Raw genomic sequence first — 24,898 nt, 5'->3', positions numbered from 1 at the left:
GAGAGTTGAGGCACGCCTCCTGAGCTGTGATAGGAAGAGCTGAGACACGCCTTCTGAGCTGTGATAGGGAGAGCTGAGACACGCCTCCTGAGCTGTGATAGGGAGAGCTGAGACACGCCTTCTGAGCTGTGATAGGGAGAGCTGAGACACGCCTCCTGAGCTGTGATAGGGAGAGCTGAGACACGCCTCCTGAGCTGTGATAGGGAGAGAGCTGCAGCAGGAATAGCACACCTTTAAATCTAGCAGAGTAATTGGAGCAATGAATGGGGAGATCTCTGGATCCCTGTGAGGTATGGGGCTGGTTCTAGCTTTGTTTTAAAGAACTTGTCATGTCCTATATGATGTCTGATTTCCATTTTTTTACATTAATCATGGGACAACTCCTTTCAATGATAAAAATTCTGTCTTCCTGAAGCTACCACTAGGGGGAGCTCACTGGAATTGGATTTATACAGCTTTCACTGAACCTTTATAAATCTATAAGCAGTGATCGCCTCCTAGTGGCAGTAGCAAGGAAAAATATGACTGTGTGATGGTAAGCAGTCCAGTCCCCAGCCTCCCTCTTTCCTTGGGCCCCACAGTCACACAGCCTGCCTCTAAGATACCGATGGGACAACCATTTAAGTTCAGCTCACTTGTAACTTACGCGTTTTGGGTGAAAAAACCCTTCAAATAAATTAACTTGTGCACACATAGGGCATATGTACAGCCATTCTTTACGGTTTTAGAGAAACTGGAGACGACACATAGCGGTCCGGAACAAATGAGTCGTTTTATTGCAAGGGCGAAACAATGAAAAATATAGAAGCTTATAGAAATCACAACCTAGGTGAAACCAATAATCTAAAAAAAAACATTCCATTCTTACAACAGTAAGGAAAATACCAGTTTAGAGTCTCTTCAAATAAAATATGACGTATCTTGAGACCAATCATTAGGCCATTTATTACTGAACAGTCAGAAATTTGATTATTTTCTACTTTGGATACTTATTTAAGAAGAGATATGAAGAACGCGCGTGATTGTAGTAATTACTGAGCTCCATAGGGGGCAGCATTAGCAATGTGACCTCTTATTCTTGTCAAGTAAATTTGAAACAGTGCCCCCTGGTTGTAGTCCTCCAGACCTGATCTGCCTCCTGACAAGGTGACTCTTAGGGCTCATGCACACAAACGTATTTTCTTTCCGTGTCCGTTCCGTTTTTTTTTTTGCGGACTGTATGCAGATCCATTCACTTTAATGGGTCTTCAAAAAAAACTGCATTCCGTTTCCGTATGTCCGTATTTCTGGTACGCCATAAAATAGAACATGTCCTATTATTGCCCGCATTACGGACAAGGATAGTACTGTTCTATGAAGGGCCACAAAATACGGAATGCACGCGGATGTCATCCCTATTTTTTGCGGATCCATTTTTTGTTGATGGCAAAATACATACGGTTATGTGCATGAGCAAAAAAGACACATTTCCATTGGTAACAATATAACTTTTAATGGAAAAATATCATTCATCACATACTCGGATGTTGCAAAGCTGAGTATGTCATTTAAAGGGGCTGTCCAGGAATGGCTGCTTGCTTCTAAAAACAGCACCCCCCCCCCTTCCCCGTCTCATCCCGTCCCGTCCAGTGGTTGTGGGTAGTTTTACATCTCTGGCCCATTGACTCCAATGGAGCTGAGCTGCAGTACCAGACCCAACCCATGGACAAGGGTGGTGCTGTTTTAGGAACAAAGCACGCGTGGTTTTGCAATCCTGGAAGACCCTTTATCTCTTTACATTGCATATTTTGTGCAATTCTCCTATAAGGCTCAATTCAAAATTCTAACTAGTCTGCTCCATTAAGAGAATGATCTGGTGATCGCCTGATTACCACGGGTCCGACTTCTGTAACCCCAGGTGATCAGCTGGAATTGATATTTGCCACATATTTCCCCTTGCTGGATAGTATAAGACCTCTGCTCTGGTGGACTCAATGCAACGCTATATTACATGGTCGCTCACTGAGAGCAGGGGTCCGCTCCGTGCAGTGGCTGGCATGGACCTCCACTAACTGTTAGCATAAAGGGGCGCCTGCAGTCCATATGTGAAGAACCTCTCAGCTAATGTTCATGGGGCATTACTGAATTTAATGGTACTGTAATGTGTGTTATGAACATCACTGAACTAAAGGTGCTCTTAAAGGGGGTTTTCTCACAATACAAACGTATCCCTTATAAACAGGAATGAGGAAAAGCATGTGATTGGTGGGAGTCCAACCACTAGGACCCCTACAGGGGTCACATTCCCCCAAATGAATGGTGCGCAGGTCCAGCATACATGGTGCTGTTCCATTCACTCTCTATGGGACTGTGGATAGGGGATACACATCTATTATGGAAAACCCCTTTAAGTGAACCAGTGCCCTTTCATTCTAATAACTGGTAGGTGTCCCAGCTCATGGATCTCATGGAAAATTTCCTTGGTTCACTACAGTCAAGAAGACACCTAGAGAGAGAAAAGGTGGTGCCATTTTGGCTGATACCACCATCCTTAATTTTGGAGGCTCAGTAGACTTTTGCCCCCTATTCAGGGCATGTAGAACAGAAAAGCTACATGGCCCTTTGGCCAATTCCCTAATTCCAAGGAGGGTGAACTTGAGCAGGGGCTCCTCTTTCCATGGTCCTGCCAATGGTTGAAGCCTCTACGTCGAGTAGATCCTTGCCCATAGTTGGACCTGGATTTTTTTGGTCCTCCAAAATGATTGGGTCCATCCTCCATCTATTATAACATGCACCCGCTCTTAATTGCAATTCTTTTGGGGGAATATCATCAATATAGCCTTAAAGGTTCTATATAAAATTGGGTCATCTTGGACCCATTATTGCGTCAGAGGTCTTCAATGGTACTGTGGTGGGCCTGTGTGACTCTGCCCTTGCTTCTAGAATAAAAGAGGAACAAGGCAAACTTTTTTTTTTTTTTTGAGCTGCCATACAAATAAAATCTAAGTACCATATGTAATAAAAAGCAAATGAAGGCATGCTACGATTTCTGAGGCGTCTCAGGTAACGGATTTGGATTCTTCATCATCTTGATTTCCAGGTTGTTTTACAAAATGTCTGTTTTTCCGTGTGAAATATATAAAAACTGCTATACCCTGTAGCACAGAAAGTACTAATACAATAAGAAATAATAATGAAGTCTGCCGTTTCATCCTCCTTTATTCTGGTGGATTTAACCAAATAATGTGAACTTCTAGCTACGTTTACTTATGAAAATAGTCCTATTCTCATCTAGCTAAATAACATTTTATCTTCGTTCTAAGCAGTTTTCTTCAGGGCAACCATCAAGTACATGCACTGCTCCACTGCTTGAAGAACATCAAATCTGACTGATAGGAACCGATATGTGGTAATCCATTTAATTGGATAGAAAGAAAAAAGCCACAATTTTAAGACAAAGGAAACATAACGAGCCCATGAAAAAAATAATCTGATATTTCCCATCATACTTGCCACACAACTACAGCCAAAACTGTCCAACCTAAATGCACTTGTCACTTACATCCCGGAGAGGTTGCTATTTTTTTTTCTGTTGAACCATTTTAAGGGGTTTTCCCGTGAGAAACACTCATCCCCTCTCCACAGGGTAGTGGATAAGAGTCTGACTGGTGGGGGCATTGCCCGCTGGGGTCACAAGAATGTGTTCCCCTGTTTTTATGGAGTTCATGTCCTCTGCAGCTCCATTCAACTTTCTTGGACTTCCAGATATAGCCGAGCCTTATACTCAGCTACTGTACTCCATCAGGCTCGGAGAGTTGAATAGAGTAGTAATGGACATCCTCCATCGCTGTTCCATTCAGTTGGGTGAACACAAGAGCCCTGTTCTGGGTATCCTGGGTAGAAGATCATATTGGTGGAATCCATGACATCCACTAATTTCGAAAAACCTCTTAGGAATCCCTTGGCCACCACTTATAGATCATGTTGACCATTGATTGGACTTTGGTTGAATGCTGTGGTCAGAGAGTTCTCGTGGTGGAAATCTCTGGTCTCAACAGAATGATGGATTTAGGAAGAGGTCTTGTGACATCTCAAAGAAGTGTCAGAAGATTATTTTTTGGGTGCTTTTCTCCTTTGATAATCCACAGTGGGCCGTATGATCAGATGTGGAGACCATTATGGGTTTACCATCATTGTAAAAGTTGCAGCATGGTACAGATTCAGCCTACAAAATAACTCCTCCACCTGTCCGTAGGCAACAAGTGCACTTTCGGGTGTCCCAATGACGTCCGTTGTCCATTCCTGTGATATATTACATTGATGGTTTTGCGCACAAAAACAGTTAAAATCATGACATGTTTCATTTTCAACTTTATCTTCAAGCTTCCAAAATTCAATGAAGCATTCTTGCATCTCAATATTTCAAGAGAAATCTGGAGATTGAGTTCACGTGTTTCTTAATAATCGCTAAAAATTCAGTCACTGCTGTCAGCAGAATTGATATTGATCAAGTTTTTGGTCTTTTTTATTTAAAGCTCCAGTGGATACTTGATTGAGCAGAAAAATAGGGTGAAAATGTTACTATTCGTTAGAACAATTCCTAAAAAGAGAAGTCTCGCAGTCCGAAAGAGAGATTGAGTGCACATATTGTCAGGGAGGTGCAACAATTCATTGCTCTGTCGCCGGATTTTCTTTTTTGCTACCGTGTTACCTGCAAAGAAAAAAAAAATATATATAATAATAACAACAATAATGATAATAAATTAATATTAAAATCACATAACTACTGAACTCATTTGAAAAACTTGTTGGATCAGGGTCTGGATCTTTTATCATCTATAGCCACTGAGCCAGTTTTATTTGGTAAGACCTTGTCTCCCACTGTTAATGGGTCACTTACAGGCTGGCACTTTGTATGGGGGCACTTACAGACTGGCATTGTTAATGGGGCACTTACAGGCTGACACTGTTAATGAGCACTTACAGCCTGACACTGTTAATGGGGCACTGATTATGAGGACATTTTCTGGATGCTGCTGTTCATAGGGGACTCTGGTAGACACCATTAATGGGGGCAGATACAGGCTGGCACTGTTAATGGGGGTACTGCTTAAGAGGACACTTCCTAGCTGCTGCTGTTCATAGGGACTCTGGTAGATACTGTTAAAGAGGGCCCCTGCAGACTGTCACTTAATGGGGGCACTTACAGGGTGGCACTGTTAAAAGGGGCACTTACAGGATGGCATTGTTAAAAGGGGCACTTACAGGATGGCACTGTTAATGGAGAACTTACAAGGTGGCACTGTTAATGGGGCACTTTGTGAGGGCACTTTCTGGATGCTGCTGTTTATATGGACTCTAGTAAGTACTGTTAATGGAGCACTTGCAAGCTGTCACTATTAATAGGGGGAACTTACAGGATGGCACTGTTAATAGGGGCACTTACAAGCTTGCACTATTAATAGGGGCAGATACAGGCTGGCACTGTTAATGGGGGTACTGCTTAAGAGGACACTTCCTAGCTGCTGCTGTTCATAGGGACTCTGGTAGGTACTGTTAAAGGGGGAACTTGCAGGCTGGCACTATTAATGGGGGCACTTACAGGATGGTGCTGTTAATGGTGCACTTACAAGCTGGCACTATTAATGGAGCAATGTTTGTGAGGACACCTCCTGGATGCTTCTGTTTATACAGGACTCTAGTAGGTAATGTTAATGGGAGCACTTACAGGCTGGCACTATTAATGGGGCACTTACAGGCTGGCACTAGTAATGGGTCACTTACAGGATGGCACTGGTAATAGGGGCACTTACAGGCTGGCACTGTTAATGGAGTACTGCTTATGAGGATACTTCCTAGCTACCATTGTTCATATTGGACTCTGGTAGGTACTGTTAATGGGGGCACTTACAGGATGACACTGTTAAAGGGGGCACTGCTTTTAAGGACACTCCTAGCTGCTGCTGTTAATTGGGCACTTATAGGGGGCATTTGTAGGCTGGCACTGTTAAGGCCGGGCCCTGGTAATAGAGCCACTCTCTTGTTGGCAGAGCTTATGCGTACTCTGATACTTTTTTTAGGTTGGCATTGTTGAAGGGGTTGTCCATAGACTCTATTAGGTTATATGGTAGTCACAGAGGTAGGTCCGCAACCTGGGCACAATCTGGTAGACTAAAGCTGTCATTTGTTTTACAGTGTATAATACTATATTTTTTCTGCAGCAGCTGATAAACCAGAGCTGAATGGCCGGCCTTGGTTTCCCCGAGAAAATCAGCAGTTTGACAGGAGTGTTGGGTGCAGGACCCGCTGATCGCCATCGTGGGCGCATTCTGTTTGCCTTGTGACAATGAGGACTCTCTGTTTGGCACTGGCTGGCACTGTAAATGGGGGCACTCACTGACTGGCAGTGATAAGTACCGTACATACAACGTTTATAGAGGTTCATAAGCGCGCTCCAGCATGGTTTATGGGAGCATTCTGGCTAATACTATTAATGGGGACACCCTCCATCGGGCGCTGTCTTACTAGCATTGTTATGGAGGTACCGGCACTCCCCGGCTAGAATTGTTAAATTAAAAACAAAGTTAGACCAGCACCTCTAACAGTATGAAATAAGGTAGCGGTGCACGCTACCAGGGCTGCAATGCAAAAGCAAACACTATATGCAGCAGCGCCCTGCTCCATGCAAACACTGGAAACATGGATAAATCAGAATTGCATTGCTGAAATACTTACTATATGAAAAGTAGAAGCTCTTTATGCAAATTTTTATCAAAAATTGTGTCAGGCCCATCTAATAGTGACAAGGTGGCTTCCACAGATGGGACCTACACTATCAGACTTGCCTCTCCTGGTTCTTAACCTACACAATTCAGGGTAATGTAGAATCCAGCTCAGGGGTGCACCACCAATGAGGTAAGTAGAGGCGATTGCCTCAGGCAGCACCAGGTAGGGGAAAGAGGGGGCAGCGGAAGGGGGATTATCTGTTTCTGCAGTATAGTATTGGGACGCACACTGGGCACAATATGTGGCGCTGTATTACCCTGTATGTAATGTTTTCCAAGTATGTTTTTACAGTAGGGCTGGAGGGAAGGGGTTAGGTTAAGAAATTGGCATTGGTGGGTTGGGGCGCCATTTCTGCTTGCATCCCTGATCCAGCTATAAAATAATGTGATTAGAAGTCCTAGTCTGTTGGGCAGGCGTGCAAAGTCCAAATGGAGGCAGCCATCTCCCCAAATGTACAATTAAAAAACAAAGTAAGTAAAGCAGTAATGCAAATCAGAATCATCCATGTTCCCAGTGTTGGCACGCGTCTTGTGCATGGAGCAGTGCGCTGCCGCATTTAGTGTTCTCTTGCTTTAGAATAGTTACACAGAAATTCTTGCACTGTTAATGGGGACATGAGACTATTGTGAAAAGGGTGCGGAGAGTAAATAAAGGCAGGGATAATGTGCTGAAAATTTGCAGTGCAGAGTGATGTTTCCTTATTCAAGTATTTTTAAGAAAATTGGGCAACAAGGACCTTTTCTTCGGAGACAGGAGACGTTCTCATTGCTGTGCACCATTCAGTCATTTCCCTGCAGTAACGATGAGAATAACTTTTTACCATGCAAAACTTTTTTTCTCCCACAGTCCTATTTTACAGCGGAGGCCATGAAAGATCCCGATGGCTGCGATAATACACGTTACCCGACAGACTCCCAATTGTTTGCCATCTGCACTGATCGTAAACATTGTATAAAGAGTAGTATTTCTCCGCTATCTATTTGCCCACTTATTATGCATTAAACTACTTTACTGCGCTCGTGTAGAGGCAGCCGCGTCCCTTCTCATAACTATGAGGCATGCAAGTAGAAAATAAGGAAGAGACAGCAGAGTTTAGGCATATTTTTCTTGTCATATCAAATATAATGTATTTTCTTCATGCAAGGCAAATGTCTAAGTAAAAAGGCGTACATCTGGAATGAAATAGGATATGGAAAAAATTCACGACTTCTAGCATCGCTGCTAGAAAACGGCTTCTTCCTGTTGATGTTCAAATTACGAATGTTTGTAAAATATTTCAGTTAAAGGGGATGCCCATTTTGGCCTGTCTCAGCAATCTGCAGGGGAAATGAATAATAAGTGGTCATCTTCCCTACAGCACAACCACAGGGAAAACAAAGTATGGATTATACAGTTCCCATTGAAATTAATGGACTGGCCATGTGATGCATGGACAAGCTGGATCCTCCAGAGTGATATACGCTCCTCATAGCCCTGAACAGGTGACCCCCTCCCGCCACATTAATTTCCATAATGGGATATTTGAAAATGACTTTTCTAAACCTGACATCCCCTTTAAAACTTCTTCATTCAAGGAACCTTGAACTAAAAAGATTAAATGCTCAGAATTTTATACAAAAATTTTGAGAAGCCATCATGCTTGGGAAAAAGTTGTCAGATGACTCAACAAAAATAGTTGCATTGGTGTAAGATGGGCATAATAACCGTAAAAGAAGAAATGCTCGCCTCAACTAATCTCCTGCCGCTGCCCAGGTCTTCACTGTTCTCTTCTTCTGCTTTCAAGCTTGGGTGGCCTCACGCCTCAGTCACTCATTAGCTGAGAGGCCATCTTGAGGCATATCATCGGAGTTGATGGGAGATGGAAGTAGAGAACAGCGGGGACCCTGACAGTGTTGAAACGGTAGAGGAGGAGTTCAGTGGAGGTGGATAACTCTTCTTTCACGTTTTTAAACAAACTATTTTTGATTAGCTTGAACACCCCTTTAAAGAGCCATACATCTGGTCCGCCATAGGCACTGTAACCTGTAGAAAATGGTGTAGAGAGCTGCTTCCATGGGTTCCAGGTGTGGAGCAGAGAAGAAGACACTATCAAATGAGTAGTCTGCTGTCAGGGGGCTCAGTGGTGTAGGGTAGAGCAGCAGAGGAGCCAAGCCATGAAATCAAGGTCCATTTACAGCACAGTCTGCAACAGTGGAGCCCGAAAGTGGCTTGTATCACCTTCGAGTTAGTCTGTACCCATTTGTGGGTCTTGGAGCCGGAGAGATTGGGAAGTCAGTGTGGAAGCCACCAAGGCCATCAGTGGCACAAATCCACAGAGGACAAGTCAAGAAAAAAGGTCACTGGTCTACCAAACCACATTAGTGTACAGGACTATTGAGACTGCATTGTCCCATAGAAGACATCCAATCCAATCATGGTCAATATCCATGTGCGCCTGTTCAAGCTGAGCTGTCATTAAGAGACTGAGATGACCTGATGCACCCTACGACAATTGGGGATTCTGTGACCTCTATGGCACTTTGGTGGCGACAGTTGGCTGTCCAGGCGCAGATGTAGTTGACCTTGAAGTAGTCGAAGTTCTCAGGCCCTGCATTCAGACGTGTCCTGTGTCTTGAGAGGGCCATCACACCTTGCAACATAGTGGCAGCCATGGAGCACAGATAAGCCACTAAATCTTGCACTTTTGTCTGTTTTCTCTATGTTTTTTTTTATCATTTACACTCTATCACTCACCTTTGTAGTTTTGATTTTGTTTCCACTGCTGCAGGACCAGCCTGAGAGATCCGGCAAAACTTTACAATCCTCCCCTTCCATGCACGGCTGCATGTGACACCACCACTTCTGGATGACAATGGATGCTAGGGGATAAAACAAACAAGGAATCAGCAGACAGCAACTTATGAAAGTTTTAGGCAAAAAATACTTAATAAATTATATTGTTCAGACTACCCACAGCCACCACTAGGTGGGGCTAATTGCATATAATTTAATTAGCTCCCCCTAGTGGTGACTGTAGGTACCAGAAGGCTAAAAGACACCCTGAGAGACCTCAGGGCTAACTGTTACGTGTCAACCCTCTCAAGCCATGGGTCTTGTCATTAAAGTATGTATGGCACTGCTGTGGCTGAGGCCCCATTGCATCAATGTAGTATACTCATTTATTGCAAAGGGCATGGTGTGATGGTGGTGCTGCAGAGGAACAGAACAAAGACAAGACAGCCGCTGCTGACTTACCCGAGAAGGCCGCTGTCATCGTTCCAGTCCCCGCAGAAGAAGACAGGACTACAGTCAAGTCCTCGGAGGCTGTGGATCCCTCCGCTTCCATTACTGTCAGCGCGGAAGGCGAGACGTCACGCAAGATGGCCGCCGACGCTGAACCTATCCCAGCGGAGGACGCCGCCGACACAGTCTCCTAGGCCTGCTCCGCTAAAGACACCTACTGGTGCGGCGGAGGCGGCTGGTGTTTCCACTCCGCCGCCCAGTACCTCTACCACCACTACTAAACCGGGATGCCTAAACCCCGGGGTTCCATGGGAAATAACCGCTTATGCCCAGACAGCGTGAGAGTACAAGTCCGCCATTGAGGAATGGGTTAAGCAAGTAGTGGATGACAACAAGCCAGAAAACCCTAAACTCACCAGGTGCACTGGGACCGTGCTTTGGTTCTCCGTTGAAAGGGGAGTAGGGTTCTTGCAGGATAGCCGCTCCGGGTCGGAGATCTTTGTGGGCCGTCGCTCAGTGAAGCCCCACTATCTGCTGCAGGCCCGTCACAACCTGTACGCGGGGGACCAGGTGGAATATACTCCCATGCGTTCAGTACAGGGTCCCTTCGCTGCTGGTATGACTCTGTTAGATAAGCCGTTAACCCCTGCAGTCACCCCGGAGACCTGGCAGGAAGACCTAGGCTCTCTGGGGAAGGTCCAGAACCTACACCCCTTATTCCTAACCTGGCCGCGCCACCAACACTACTGGTGGGTCAGATAAACAATTTGGTGTTGACATTTAATCCCAAGGTGCAGCCTTATGTACTGCCCTGGAAGCTGCCTCAGGCACCCCCTGTGTGTCTACCGGAGCCCCTTCAGCCAGAGGTTTTGAGCCCCTCTGCACCGGCTAGGGCTTCCGGCTTGCAGCGTGTCACGGCTGCATTCTCCAGGCTGTATGCGCAGCCAACTCCAACAGCCACCACCAGAGGTCAGTGGCGCACAACAACTGCTGCAACGATGAGCTACCAGAGGCAGGGGCGCCCCCTGATGCGCTTCAATAGCTCTAGTAGCGAGGAAGACATGGATGCCTTCCTCTAAATATATCCTCCTACAAAAATAAGGACATCTGGGAGCCACGTCGTGGACTATTCCTGACGGGTGAGGACCCGTTGGCATTGTGTGCTTTTAACGTTTTTATTTTCAGGTTGCCCTAGTTTGTCCTCACCCTGATGGTCATGCATAGTAAGGACTCCCCCCATCAGCATTTAACCCCTCATGTCCAAGTTCATTGTTTTATCCCCTTTCTCAGGTTACTTGATAACCTTGTGGAACTATGGTTCTAAATATGTGCTTTTAGACATTTTATACCTCCTTGGATTACAAATAACTCTTTTATCCCTGTGGATTACAATTGACTTTTAAAGTTTCCAGAGGATTCTACTACTTCAAGCATTTCAAGGAAAAAAGGACTCAAGTTATTTTTGAGCCTGTCCTTAATAAAATTGCACTATCTTATTAAAAATGTTTTACCGCAACATAAAAGCTTGCACCCAAAGAAAAGACTCAAACAATTACCTGAGCTCTTAGTGATTTTATACAGTGATATTTTTGCACTAATTGTACCAGTTACCTGTTATGCAACGTTTAAGATAACATGCCCATTGTGTGTATTCTCTTTCAGGTGCCGCAATGTGACCTTCCTGCACTATTTGTGACTATTGCACTTACCATTGCACTTAACCAAAAATGTAGCAACTTACTCTTGTATGCCTTATTTGACAGCTCTTGTTCTCTCCTTCCTTTATACGGACTGCCTTTATGCGGACGCTGAATACTAATGGCCTACACCCGGTGATATATACCCATAGGTACCCAGGGTAGGACCAAGTGGTAAGTCCAGGCAGGTCTAGTAACTACACGGGTAACCCCGCTGCTTCGGGAATCGTTAGAAGTCCTATACCGCTCCTTCCCGCTTGTTTTATGTTCAGGATTGCTCCCATCCTGAGGTGTCTTATTTCCAGGAGATCCATGGGATCGTAATGCCCTCTTCTTGTGACATTGCCAGAAGTGCACGTAGACGATAAATACCTCCCCTTCTGAGCCTTTTTGCCTAAGGTAAGGCGCCTGAAGCCTTAGAGCCATAATTTAGCTATCCCATAGTCACCATAGTGATCGTGCTTTAAGCCAAATTTCTCAGGCTTTGGTGCAGGAAAGGGAATACAGGATAAAGCCACCCTTTTATTTGCGGGCATTTCATTACACAATGGCGGGACTACAGAGTAAAGACACCCCCATGCTTTCTTTGGTATTGGTGGACGATACCCCAAAAGTCAGTCAGTAATGTTTTGCTTAGTGCAGTATTTAGGCTCACTGGTTATACCAAGAGAAGGAAACTGTGTGTTGGACACCTTACTCTAGCAGGCAGGAACCTAGGGAAAGCCGTTTCATGTTTTGTCTATGTATGTCTTTATATGTAATTCATGCAGCACTTTGTATTTATTGGGTACCCCAGAGCTGGTTCTTTCTCTCCCTCCTAAGCATAAGCCGAGGGCGGCTTAACTCAAAGTAAAGGGGAATGTAACATCCCAGAGTTATGTTACGAAACTCTTTTGCCCCGCTACAACCTGTTAAGTGTATCTGCATTGTCATCCTGTGTAATTTTACATAATACTCCTCACAAATGTGCATTTTCTAAGCCTGTTATACATATTTGCTGTAATTTCCATGTACACCAGCTGGTGGCAGCAATGTTTAGCAAGGTCTTAGGTCAGTTTAGCATATCTAGACTGGAATAGTACATTCCAGTTTAGCTCCCCCCTCTTTGAGGAGGTGTGGAATGTTCCTACATCCTGCCTCATGGGGAGGAAATGAAGTTACAGTTAGTGTGCCAGCCACCCCAGCTAGGGGAAGGCTGTGCTGGTAGGAGCTCCCAGTTCTAGGGATCCCAACCCAGGATCTGTCTCAGCTGAGACCAAAGATCTTTATCCCCAGTCTGAGCTTTCAGCCTCAGCTGGTTGACAAGCAAGCAGCCATCTCCAGAACTCCAGGACGAACCAAACCCTGTGGGCATAACGGTGAGTAACATCCAGAGACCAGGCGAAGCCAAATTGCTCCTCAGCTAGTCAGTCCCATACACACCAGAAGATAGACAGAGCAGAAGAAATAGATTCCTGCCATATTCTCCAGGCACATGATAGGATCAGAAGAGATATTGATCCCTGCCATACATTGCCAATACCTGCTGGGACCCAAAGACTATTGCTGTTCCTCATATGGATTAATACTGCCTCCAGTAAAGACAAGTTGAACTTTATTACCAGTCTGGATCTCATTAATTACTACCAAAATCCCTCAATTACTCTTACTAGCCACACACTCATTTATTGCAAGTGAGCCAGGATCCAGGAGTCCAGCCGTACCAAGGTAGGAGACACCGTTGACACTATACCTACTACCACACAGAGACATTATACCACTCTGGAATTCCTCACCTGGTACGTGAGTTGCAACACCTTAAAGGGCCCTGCGACTGTACCCTGCGCACGCTGCAATTGGCGTCACGAACAAAAACTATTAACTATACCCATATCCGGACCCACTGCATACTTTGGCGTCCGCCTAACCGTACCACGGTCCGGCTCATTACAGCAGCAATCAGGGTTGTCATAGTCCTCATGGTGAATATTCCTGCTCCAGTGCTCTCCCATTCCAAGCGTACAGTGAAGATAGGGAGCAACCCTTCTAACCCTTCTTCCCCTCGGGGCACTCCCTGGACTTTGGGGTCTCCAGCCACTTGATGATACATAATCAATGGGGGGCAAAGCAGGAGACCAATGACTAGGCCAGTTTGATTATAGTAAAATATAGTATTTTCTTTAATAGATAGATGATGTGCATCACAGTGCAAATACAAGCAGTGAGGCACAGCTCTCGTGTAGGCTCTTCTAAAGGCTGGGTTTAGGAGGTGGCTATTATGATGGTGGTCCTCCCTGACTCGCTCCCTCTCTATAGATGCCAGCAATCTTCCCAAAATGACCAAAGATGTGCAAGTCCTTAATAGTTATCTGAAATACCCAAATGCAGGGTGCATTCCTAGATCAGATGGCCAATCTGTCCAGAAGTGTGGCGGATCCCAGAAGCAGTTAACCCTAACCACGTGCTTTAACTTTACTGCATCACTCCACAGACTTCCACTTATGGTCCTCAACCGTCTGTAGAAATTCAGTGCTTCTTTCCCTCACAGGCTAATCCCTGGCAAAGTTGCTTTTCTGGCAGCTTTCACTCACAGGAGTGGTGTTTTCCTGGATAAGGCTTCTGTCTTGGCCTACTTGGAAGCAGCGCAAACAAAACAGGTCTTCTCTCTTGCCCGTTCACTAGAAGACTCCTCACTAACCAGGGGAAATGGGACCTGCACACTACCTGGCAACCCACACTAAAGACTGCCAGTTACCTATTTCCTACCCACATTCAGCCTTTTGGAATACTAAGTGCATAGATCTTAGTTAGCATAACAGTAAATATTGCAATAGCTTTAGTAATGAACCATAAGATTAACTCTTTTAGCAGGGAACCATAACATTACCCTTTAGCAGTGAACCAGCGGTTCACTGCGGTATGTATCCAGTGTATAAGTGGAAGGCACGTGGCAAGAGTCCAGCATGTAAGTGACAGATGTGCGGCATGCATCCAGCATGTAAGTCCCCCATATGCGGTATAAGCCCAGCCTGTTAGTGATGAATGTGCCGCATGGTGGTTCATGGTGGGGGCTCACACATACCCCTTATATCAGGACCACCTCTACAGTCAGTATATGCCCCCAATCCCACAGATAGGGCTTCCTGTGTGTTGGGCTAATCATTTGCTATGATTAGAGTTACACCCCTGCTTTAGAGAGAGAACCCCCTCTGCGTCACGTCCACTGTATTCAGGAGTCCAGTATATTGCATTTCCACGCGCGGCCCTCAAATAACTCATTTACTGTGTCCATGTTACAAAAAATACATGCGAACTAAATTGTCTGCATAAATAGAAAGGCAAAAAAAAAAAAAACAAGACGGTAATTACCGAGTTATTTAAATAGGTGCAATGGGTCTACCCATGGTGAGAGTATTCAGGCATTGCTTACGATCAGCGGAAAATTACACCGCACATCGTGTTGCTCCACAAAATAATTACAAGGTAATGACATGTTCTGATGTTAGAAATTGATGGCTTGCCACCAGCAACGATGGCATACTGTAATTTTAATAATCTTACAAATAAAACAGGATTGTGGTTTCACTCTGCTCTTTTGTAGGTGGGCGATTTCTGTGTGTTTGTATTGTGTCCCAGTCACGGACTTCTCGCCGCGTTAATGCACATTCACATGAACTCACCAAACGCTATTATCATCAGCGGTCAAAGATTAATTCGCTTCCCGACCAATTTCAGCGAATGGTGGCACGCTGCTTATGAAAAATGAATATCATGTATGTATTAAAGGGCTTTTCCGGAAGTACTGATGGTCTGACCTCGGGATAGATCATCAATATCTGATCGGTAGAGGTCCAGGAGCCCCCATCAATCTGTTTGCTCTCACGGTTTCTTCTTAAGCAACATCACGTTTATAGGTCACGTGGCCTGGTCAAGTGAATGGGCCTGAGCTGCAATACCAAGTACAGCCACTGTACGGCGCTGTGTTTGATATGCTGCAAGGAGGCCGCGGGGGCACTCACTGGTAAGTTGATCATCAGCAGTGCCAGGTAAAAGACCTAAAGATCAGATATTAAATATTGTACTCCTGGTAACCCATGTAAAGCTATCTTGTAATGGAAGCCAGCCACGAAGTGAAACGGCATAACATGAATGTCCACCTTTTGACCACCATGATGTGTTAAGATACAAAATTTGGTGTTGATTCATGTCTGGTCATATATTTATAGCACTTGGAGCTCAGCTTTTTTTTTTTGCATGCAGAACTCCATATCCTCTGAATATAGATTTAAAATAGCACATTGGGGTCACCCCTAGGGGGAGCTGAAGAGCCTACTGCATACTGTTTTTTCCAGTGGTGCTCTACTAGTGGACAGTGGCCCAGTTGTCTTGACCAGGAGGGGAGCACTGCTATTTTTTAGTTCCTCAGGAGCAGGGCTGTGCTAATTAGAGGCTCAGTGGGCAGTGAGGAAGGTACATAGTGTTATAGGGTCATGCTCCCGCATTGTTTGTGACTATCTCCTCCTCTGCATGCACAATATTGGAAGTGGATATGCAGCAAACCCATGAGAAGCCGTTGTAGAGGACAGTAGTGGTAGTGGCCCTCATGAGGTGTGGTGTCACGGTGGCCATTGTTCCCTGAGGACTGGTGTGGTGGAAAGGTAGTTTGAAGTATTAGACCAGAGGTAAAAGTATAAAAGTCTTTTTTTATAGTACATCCAGCAGTCATAGGTACAAAGTGCAGTTTCAGTCACCTGGGGACAGGGCCGGTGCAAGGATTTTTGCCGCCCTAGGCAAGATAAAAATTGCCGCCCCCCCCTTATCAGATGATCTGCCCATATCGTGACATCACATATGTTCCACCCCTTTCTCAGCATTTAAATTAAAAGAGAGTTATATGTTGCAATAACGCCCCCTATTAAGAATGGTGGAGAATAACTACCATAACTTAATCCATAGCTAAAGAAACAAGCCTGGGGCGAAAAACAATAAGGGCCCCCCCCCCCCCCCCCGCCAGCCCTTCCCCCCATCCCATGACACTTGATGACTTTTACAGAAGAAATTGTATATTGTGGGGCACAGTGTAGCGGTATACTGTATATTGTGTGGCACAGTGTAGGCTATATGTGTATAACATAAACATATTTCATATGAAAACTTACAATTACTTGGCTTGGCCCTTGGGGATCTCGGACACCACTTCAACACTTTGGCCGGGGGGGGCTCGGCGGAGCTGATGTTGTGTTTTATCCTAATGAGAAAGATTTCATAATAAGGATTTGGAGAAGGGGCAGAGGAATAGCAGAGCAGGGAGAGGCTGGTGCTGCTACTAGGGGGTCATACCATGGGGGAGTAATAAAGCCCACCAAAATACCCCCTCAATAGAAATAATTCTCCTTATAATGTGACAGTGCAAAAAATACCCCCTTGTAATGCCCCCAGTTGAGCTAATGTCCCCATAGTGCCCCCATAATGTGCCAGTATAAAATACCCCTATATAGTGCCCCCAGTAAATGCCCCCATAGTGCTCCTCTCCCCCCTCCCTCCTAGTGCCCCCCATAATGTACCAGTATAAAATGCCCCATATATAGTGCCCCAGTAGATGCCCTCAGTGTCCCCCATAATTTTTAAGTATAAAATACCCCTTCTTAGTGCCCCCCGTAGATGACCCCATAGTACTCCTCTCCCACCTTCCCCATAGTACCCACCATAATGTGTCCCAGTATAAAATGCCCCTATACAGAGCCCCCCAAATAAAATAGCCGTTCTTTGTGGCCTCAGTAGATGCCCCTATAGTGCCCCCAATAATGTGCCAGTAAGAAGTGCCCCCAATGTGCCAATAATAAGTGCCCCCATAGATGTCCCCCAATAATGTGCCAGTAAAATGTGCCCTCATAGATGCCCCCCAATCATGTCCCAGTAATAAGAGCCCCCCCACCATCATGTGTCAGTAACAAGAGCCCCCCCCCATATCATGTGCCAGAGCCCCCCCTATATCATGTGCCAGTAGCCAGAGCCCCCCTATATCATGTGCCAGTAGCCAGAGCCCCCCTATATCATGTACCAGTAGCCAGAGCCCCCCCCCTATCATGTGCCAGTATCCTGAGCCCCCCCATCAACATGTGCCAGTAGCCATAGGCCCCCCCTATCATGTGCCAGTAGCCATAGGCCCCCCCCATCAACATGTGCCAGTAGCCAGAGGCCCCCCTATCATGTGCCAGTAGCCATAGGGCCCCCCTATCATGTCCCAGTAGCCATAGGGCCCCCCCATCATGTCCAAGTAGCCATAGGGCCCCCCATCCCTATCATGTCCCAGTAGCCATAGGCCCCCCTGATCATGTGCCAGTAGCCAGAGCCCCCAATCATGTGCCAGCCTAGTAGCCACCAGTATTGCAATGACAACAAAAAACAAAACACTTATACTTACCTCCATGTCAGCGATGCAATGCAGGCCTCTTTCGGCCTGTGTCCCGCGCTGTACGGCTCAGGGCTCAGGAGGCGCGATGACGTCATCGCGCCGCCTGCGCCGGCCTCTGATAGGCTGTCGGCCTAGTGCCTGCAGCCTATCAGAGGAAGGGGAAGGGACACACCTCTCCCTCCACTGCCCTGCGGCACTTCCATCTGTATCGCTGTCCTGAGGACGGCGATACAGATGACTGGATGTCACGGCTGAGGATGGGGGAAATCCTCAGCCGTGTGAAGCCAGATGATGTTATGGCTGCTCAGCCAGGAGAACAGGATAGGGAGCAGGTCACCTCCTAACAGCGTCCCTACCCTGACCCTAACTCCTAACTGCATGGGCCGACCTTAAAGGTAGGAGGACCCATGCGCAGGAGTCAGGGTAAGACGACCTACTCCTCCTAGGCACGGAGGAGCAGGAGTCTCACCGGCCAAGCTGTTGGGAAAAGGGGGACAAATGCAAGCCTATGTATATGGCAGGTGCTGCACTAGTTCCAGCCACCTGCCACAGCCCTGCTGACTGGATCCGTGTGCAGGAAAGCTGAAGTCCACAAATAGCAGACAGACGTCAGCACAAACTCATCCACACACCGGAACCCAGATACATGGCAGCACTGAATAATACAGGAAAACATAAACCGAACATCACACAGACTAAGCTAAACTTAAACCTAAACTTATGACCACAGTGGTGGCTCTCACAGGCGGATAGAAAAGACAGGCGGCTGCTCCAGCTATCAAGACTGAAACAACCTCCTGAGCCCTGCTAAAGAGAGGGTCTATATAGGCCCAAGTGGCCACACCCAAGGGTAGGACACACCCAGTGACATCACACACACACTGGGAAGGAAGTTAACCCTTCCAGTACCACAGAAGGGAAAGACACATAAAGGGGAAGTGCACACAATACATAATACACCGTGCACACAACACACACACCTAACATAAAGAAAGTCAGGTGAGACCGCATGCCAGGACAGCAAGCTGCCTAGCGACGCTCAGGCTGCTCTGCTGCTAAATACAACACTAGTTGCCCGCGGCAACCACAAGTGAGGCCACACACAAGCGGCCCTCACCCGTGGTTGAACACCCATACAAAACCGCAGGCAACTGCATGCGGTAAAGAAGTCACGGTCATGGGCATGGCCGTGAAACTGGAGATGAGCGCTTCCACAATGGAAGCGCTCATCTCCGTGTGACACATGTCCTGCCTATAGTTAGTTGCGGGCCGGCGCGGGGGGGCCCCTAAGGACTCTATGGAAGCGTCGACCCTGCTCGACTAGAGCGGCGGCGCAGCATGAGGGGCGCCGCCGGCCACTTAACCAACGTTTTTTTTTTTAAACCGCACGGTTCCGGCGCCCCCTGCTAAATTGTGCCCTAGGCGGCTGCCTAGGTCCCCTTACAGGTGGCGCCGGCCCTGCCTGGGGATGAGGTATGGTGGCTGGTTACATGGCAATTAAATGGCACTTGCAGACACCTGTGAATATCGGTGACCATGGTGGGATACAGGTCTGGCTTGGAAGAGGTCTAGGTGATGGGTGTCTGAGCCGTAGTCCCTCACCTGCAGCAGGTACACAGTATCAGAAAAACAAAGCTCTGCCTGCAATCAAGATAGGTTAGCCTCCTTCCACACGTCCGTAGTGTATTGCGGATCCGTAATTCACCCAGCCGGCACCCCCCTAGAACGCCTATGACAAGAATAGGACATGTTCTATTTCTTTCCGGAGCCGCACTGTGTGCTGGCCGTATTCATTCCTGCCGCATAGGGAATGAATGGGTCCGCACCCGTTTCGGATAATGGCGGAACGGGTGCGGACACATTTTACGGTAGTGTGAATGAAGCCTTAAAGTGTAACTGTCAGTCTTTTTTTTTTTAATAATGTATAGGGGCAGTGATACTGACTGTTTTTGTAATATACTTTAATTATTGAAATAATAAATTGCTCTAAAGTGGCCCATTTTGAGCCTTAGCAGCGCCCCTCATCTTCAGTTTACATCACACGGTCAATGCTGAGCGCGTTTCCACAGTAAACAGAAGGCAGGGGGCGTTGCTTTAGAGCTATTTTTCTAATAGAAATGTACGATTTCAGTAATTAAAGTATAATACAAAAACGTTCAGTATCACTGTCTCTACACATTACAAAAAAAGAAAGAAAAGGACACGTACACTTTAAATGAGAGAACGGTCCCGTTTCCTCCTGTACGCTAAATGCGGGGTGGTTCTCCTTTAAGACTGAAAAGAGTTTAAAAGAAAACCCAACATTTCAGGGACTCAACTTTTTATCATCTGAAAAAAATCTTGAAATGGGAATAAGGCCAACCTGAGCAAAGATCCAGGAGAATTACAAAACTATGAAAGAAAAGATAGATGAAAGACGACATGTGAAAGAGCATGTCTGAAGAGAAGCTCCGCGGATGAAGAAGAGGAAGATAAATTACTTTATCAGAATGTATAACCCTGGCCTAATCCATCCGCTGCCGAGGAGGGGGGACGGGTTTATGTAAGAACATTCACAGGGTGCGTGAATTTATTTTAGAGAAAATGAGGTTCCGGAAAAAAATAAGCAAAGCCTGGTCCCTGCTTGCTAATCTTAGATGAATGTTCATACAACTTCAGCCCACATACATTTAATACTGCAATATAGTTCCCACATAAGACCAGCAATTATCAGGTCCTAGAAAATACTGCAATTTACTGCCTACATAATTCCACCATATAGTACAAAGAATATACTTCACTATACTGTCTACATAATAACACCACATACTACAAGAACATTCAGCAATATATAGCCAACATAATAGCAAAGTACTAATAATACCACCATATATTACCAATAATATACTGCAATATACTGCACACATAATACCACTATGTGATATCAAGAAAATAATGTAATATACAGTTCACATAATACAAACTACAGTATATAGTGCCCTGTTTGAAAAACTGCAGAATACTGCCATATAGTTTCTACAGAATACGGCAACTCAATTCCACCCACATAATACCTCCATATAGTGCCAATAAAAAAGCAGCAATATGTAACCCATTTAATACAGCGTATCATGCCAAGAATATACTGCAATATACAGTCCACATATGGCCAGAAAATAGGGTCAATACTGCAATATGTAGCCCATCTAATACCACCATATACCAGCAAGAGTACTGCAATTTCCTCGTGCTTCGTGGTAACAAATCGACTTTCCCTGAATGGCGGTAAATAAAAAAATCATACTTCCCTCATCCGTTTGAGCGTGAAGAGCCGGCGCCGCCATCTTGATTGAAGATCTCTCACGAAATCCAGTGCGCGGTGTGATGACGCCATCACTGGCTGCTCGAGATTTCGCGTTGGATCTTCAATCAAGATGGTGGCGCCGGCTCTTCGCGATCAAATGGATGAGGGTAAGTATGGCTGTATTAATTTTTTTTATTTTCACTGTAATATCAATGTCAGATGCCGCGAACAAGATACAGTCCACATAATACTACCATATAATGCCAGGAAAATACTTCAATATACAGTAATAATATAATGTCAGGTAAATATTGCACTATACATGCAGCCCACATAATACCATTATACAATGGCAGAAAAATACTGCAATATACAGTGAGGAACAGAAGTATTTGAACACCCTGCTATTTTGCAAGTTCTCCCACTTAGAAATCATGGAGGGGTCTGAAATTCACATTGTAGGTGCATTCCCACTCTGAGAGACAGGATAAAAAACTAAAATTCAGGAAATCACATTGTATGATTTTTAAAAAATGTATTTGTCTTGCACTGCTGAACAGAAGTATTTGAACACCTGAGAAACAGCAAGAATTCTGGCTCTCAAAGACCTGTTACTGTGCCTTTAAAAAGTCCTCCTCTACTCCACTCATTAATCTAACTTAGTAGCACCTGTCTGAGCTCTGTAAAGACCCCTGTCCACCCCACAGTCAGTCAGACGCCAACTACTACCATGGGCAAGACCAAAGAGCTGTCAAAAGACACCAGAGACAAAATTGTGGACCTCCACAAGGCTGGAAAGGGCTACGGGGCAATTGCCAAGCAGCCTGGTGAAAATAGATCAACTGTTGGAGCAATTGTTAGAAAATGGAAGAGGCTAAAGACGATTGTCAGTCTCCCTCGGGCTGGGGCTTCATGCAAGATCTCACCTCGTGGGGTATCACTGATGATAAGAAAGGTGAGGAATCAGCCCAGAACTACAAGGGAGGAGCTGGTCAATGACATGAAGAGAGCTGGGACCACAGTTTCCATGGTCACTCTTGGTAGAACACTACGCCGTCATGGTTTCAAATCATGCATTGCACGGAAGGTTCCCCTGTTTAAGTCATCACATGTCCAGGCCCGTCTGAAGTTTGCCAATGACCATCTGGATGACCCAGAGGAGGCCGGGGAGAATGTCATGTGGTCAGATGAGACCAAAGTAGAACTTTTTGGTCTAAACTTCACTCGTCGTGTTTGGAGGAAAAAGAAGGATGAGTTGCATCCCAAGAACACCATCCCTACTGTGAAGCATGGGGGAAGGGGTGGTAACATCATGCTTTGGGGGTGCTTTTCTGCGAAGGGGACAGGACGACTGCACTGTATGAAAGAGAGGATGAATGGGGCCATTTATTGTGAGATTTTAAGCATCAACCTCCTTCCCTCAGTCAGAGCATTGAAGATGGGTCGTGGCTGGGTCTTCCAACATGACAACGACCCGAAGCACAGAGCCAGGATAACCAAGGAGTGGCTCTGTAAGAAGCATATCAAGGTTCTGGAGTGGCCTAGCCAGTCTCCAGACCTAAATCCAATAGAACATCTTAGGAGGGAGCTGAAACTCTGTGTTGCTCAGCGACAGCCCCGAAACCTGACAGATCTAGAGGAGATCTGTGTGGAGGAGTGGGACAACATCCCTGCTGCAGTGTGTGCAAACCTGGTCAAGAACTACAGGAAACGTTTGACCTCTGTAATTGCAAACAAAGGCTTCTGTACCAAATATTAACACGGACGTTCTCAGGTGTTCAAATACTTCTGTTCAGCCGTGCAAGACAAATACATTCTTCAAAAATCATACAATGTGATTTCCTGAATTATTTTTTTTTATTCTGTCTCTCATAGTGGGAATGCACCTACAATGTGAATGTCAGACCCCTCCATGATTCCTAAGTGGGAGAATTTGCAAAATCGCAGGGTGTTCAAATACTCCTGTTCCTCACTGTACAGCCCACATAGTACTGCCATATAGTACTAAAACTGCTCCTACGTATGGACACAATGCTCGTCTTCCTGGTATCTAGGGGGGATGGGCGTAGGGTTAGTGGGCATGCTGTGGTTTAGTGACAGATATAAAAGAATAAAATACGGCTAACAGAATAGAAACTGAGGGGAAAAGATGAATTGCCTTGTTTTATAATGGAACAGATTGAAGAGCAACAGGAAACTTCATTAATACAAACATAACACGGAGAGCAATGATGCGCAGATACAAAATATTCAGTTACTGTCGTGGATTACGGTACAGGACTTATGGGAGGGAATATTATGTATGAGGCAAAATAAATACACAATGATTTCTGTCACCGCCGTCAGTTCTGCAGGAAACAGTGTATAGCGGTGATATCAGGTGCGCTCATAATGTACTCAAAAATGGAGTTTAATTTGGATGCAAAGCAAGCTCCCTCTACTGGTCACTACTGGGATTGCAAGGTCACAATGCCTCCTTACCACTATATATGAGCAGCGTAGAGCAGGGCACAAAAGCTGAACTGACGCCAGTCATTGTTAGGGAGAGTTCACATGACCGTTACTTATTCGTTTTTCTGATCCGTCAGAAGAACAGAAAAATTAAGAAAAAAAAAAAGTTATGCACATCTGGCATCCGTTTGAGCAATTTCCCGATAGGTTTTTTTAGATGGAAAAAACTTATTTTTATAAAGGATCCGTTTTTTTCCAGGAACCATTTTTTTTTCCTTTAGTTTTCTGTTCTTCTGACGGATCAGAAGAACGGAAAAATAACAGTGATGTGAACTCTCCCTTTGGCTGGCATCATACTAGAATGAGGCGGGCACTACAGGGACTATTATGAGGCCAGTCATATGGGAAATACTATGAGACTAAGACTATAGAGAATATTATATGGCTGGTTCTACGAGGGACTACTAGGCAGGAAAATGGGGACGGCTATAGAGCTGGCGCTCAGGGGGGCACCACCAATAAGGCCAGGTGAGGCGATTGCCTCAGGCAGCACCAGGTAGGAGCAACCCTGCTAGCGCTACTAGGACTACTGTAATGTTAGCACTCTGAGGACAGCTATGAGGCAGGAACTGTAGAAATTACTACCATCATGCTTGCACTGCGATGACTACTACTATCACACTTGCACTGTGAGGACAACTACTCTCATGCTTGCCCTATGAGGACTACAACCATAATGCTTGCTCTATGAGGACTACTACTATTATGCTTCCACAATAAGGACTACTTCTATCACACTTGCACTGGAAGGACTACTACTATCAGGCTTGCTCTATGAGGACTACTACTATCACACTTGCACTGGGAAGACTACTACTCTCACACTTGCACTATGATGACTACTCTCACACTTGCACTGGGAGGACTACTACTATCAGGCTTACACAATAAGGACTACTTCTATCACACTTGCACTATGAGGACTACTCTCACACTTGCACTGGGAGGACTACTACTATCAGGCTTGCTCTATGAGGACTACTTCTATCACACTTGCACTATAAGGACTACTACTATCAGGCTTGC

This window comes from Bufo bufo, chromosome 9 (genome assembly GCF_905171765.1).
Source record: "Bufo bufo chromosome 9, aBufBuf1.1, whole genome shotgun sequence".
Classification (NCBI taxonomy): Eukaryota; Metazoa; Chordata; class Amphibia; order Anura; family Bufonidae; genus Bufo; species Bufo bufo.
This window is presented reverse-complemented; position numbering follows the sequence as displayed.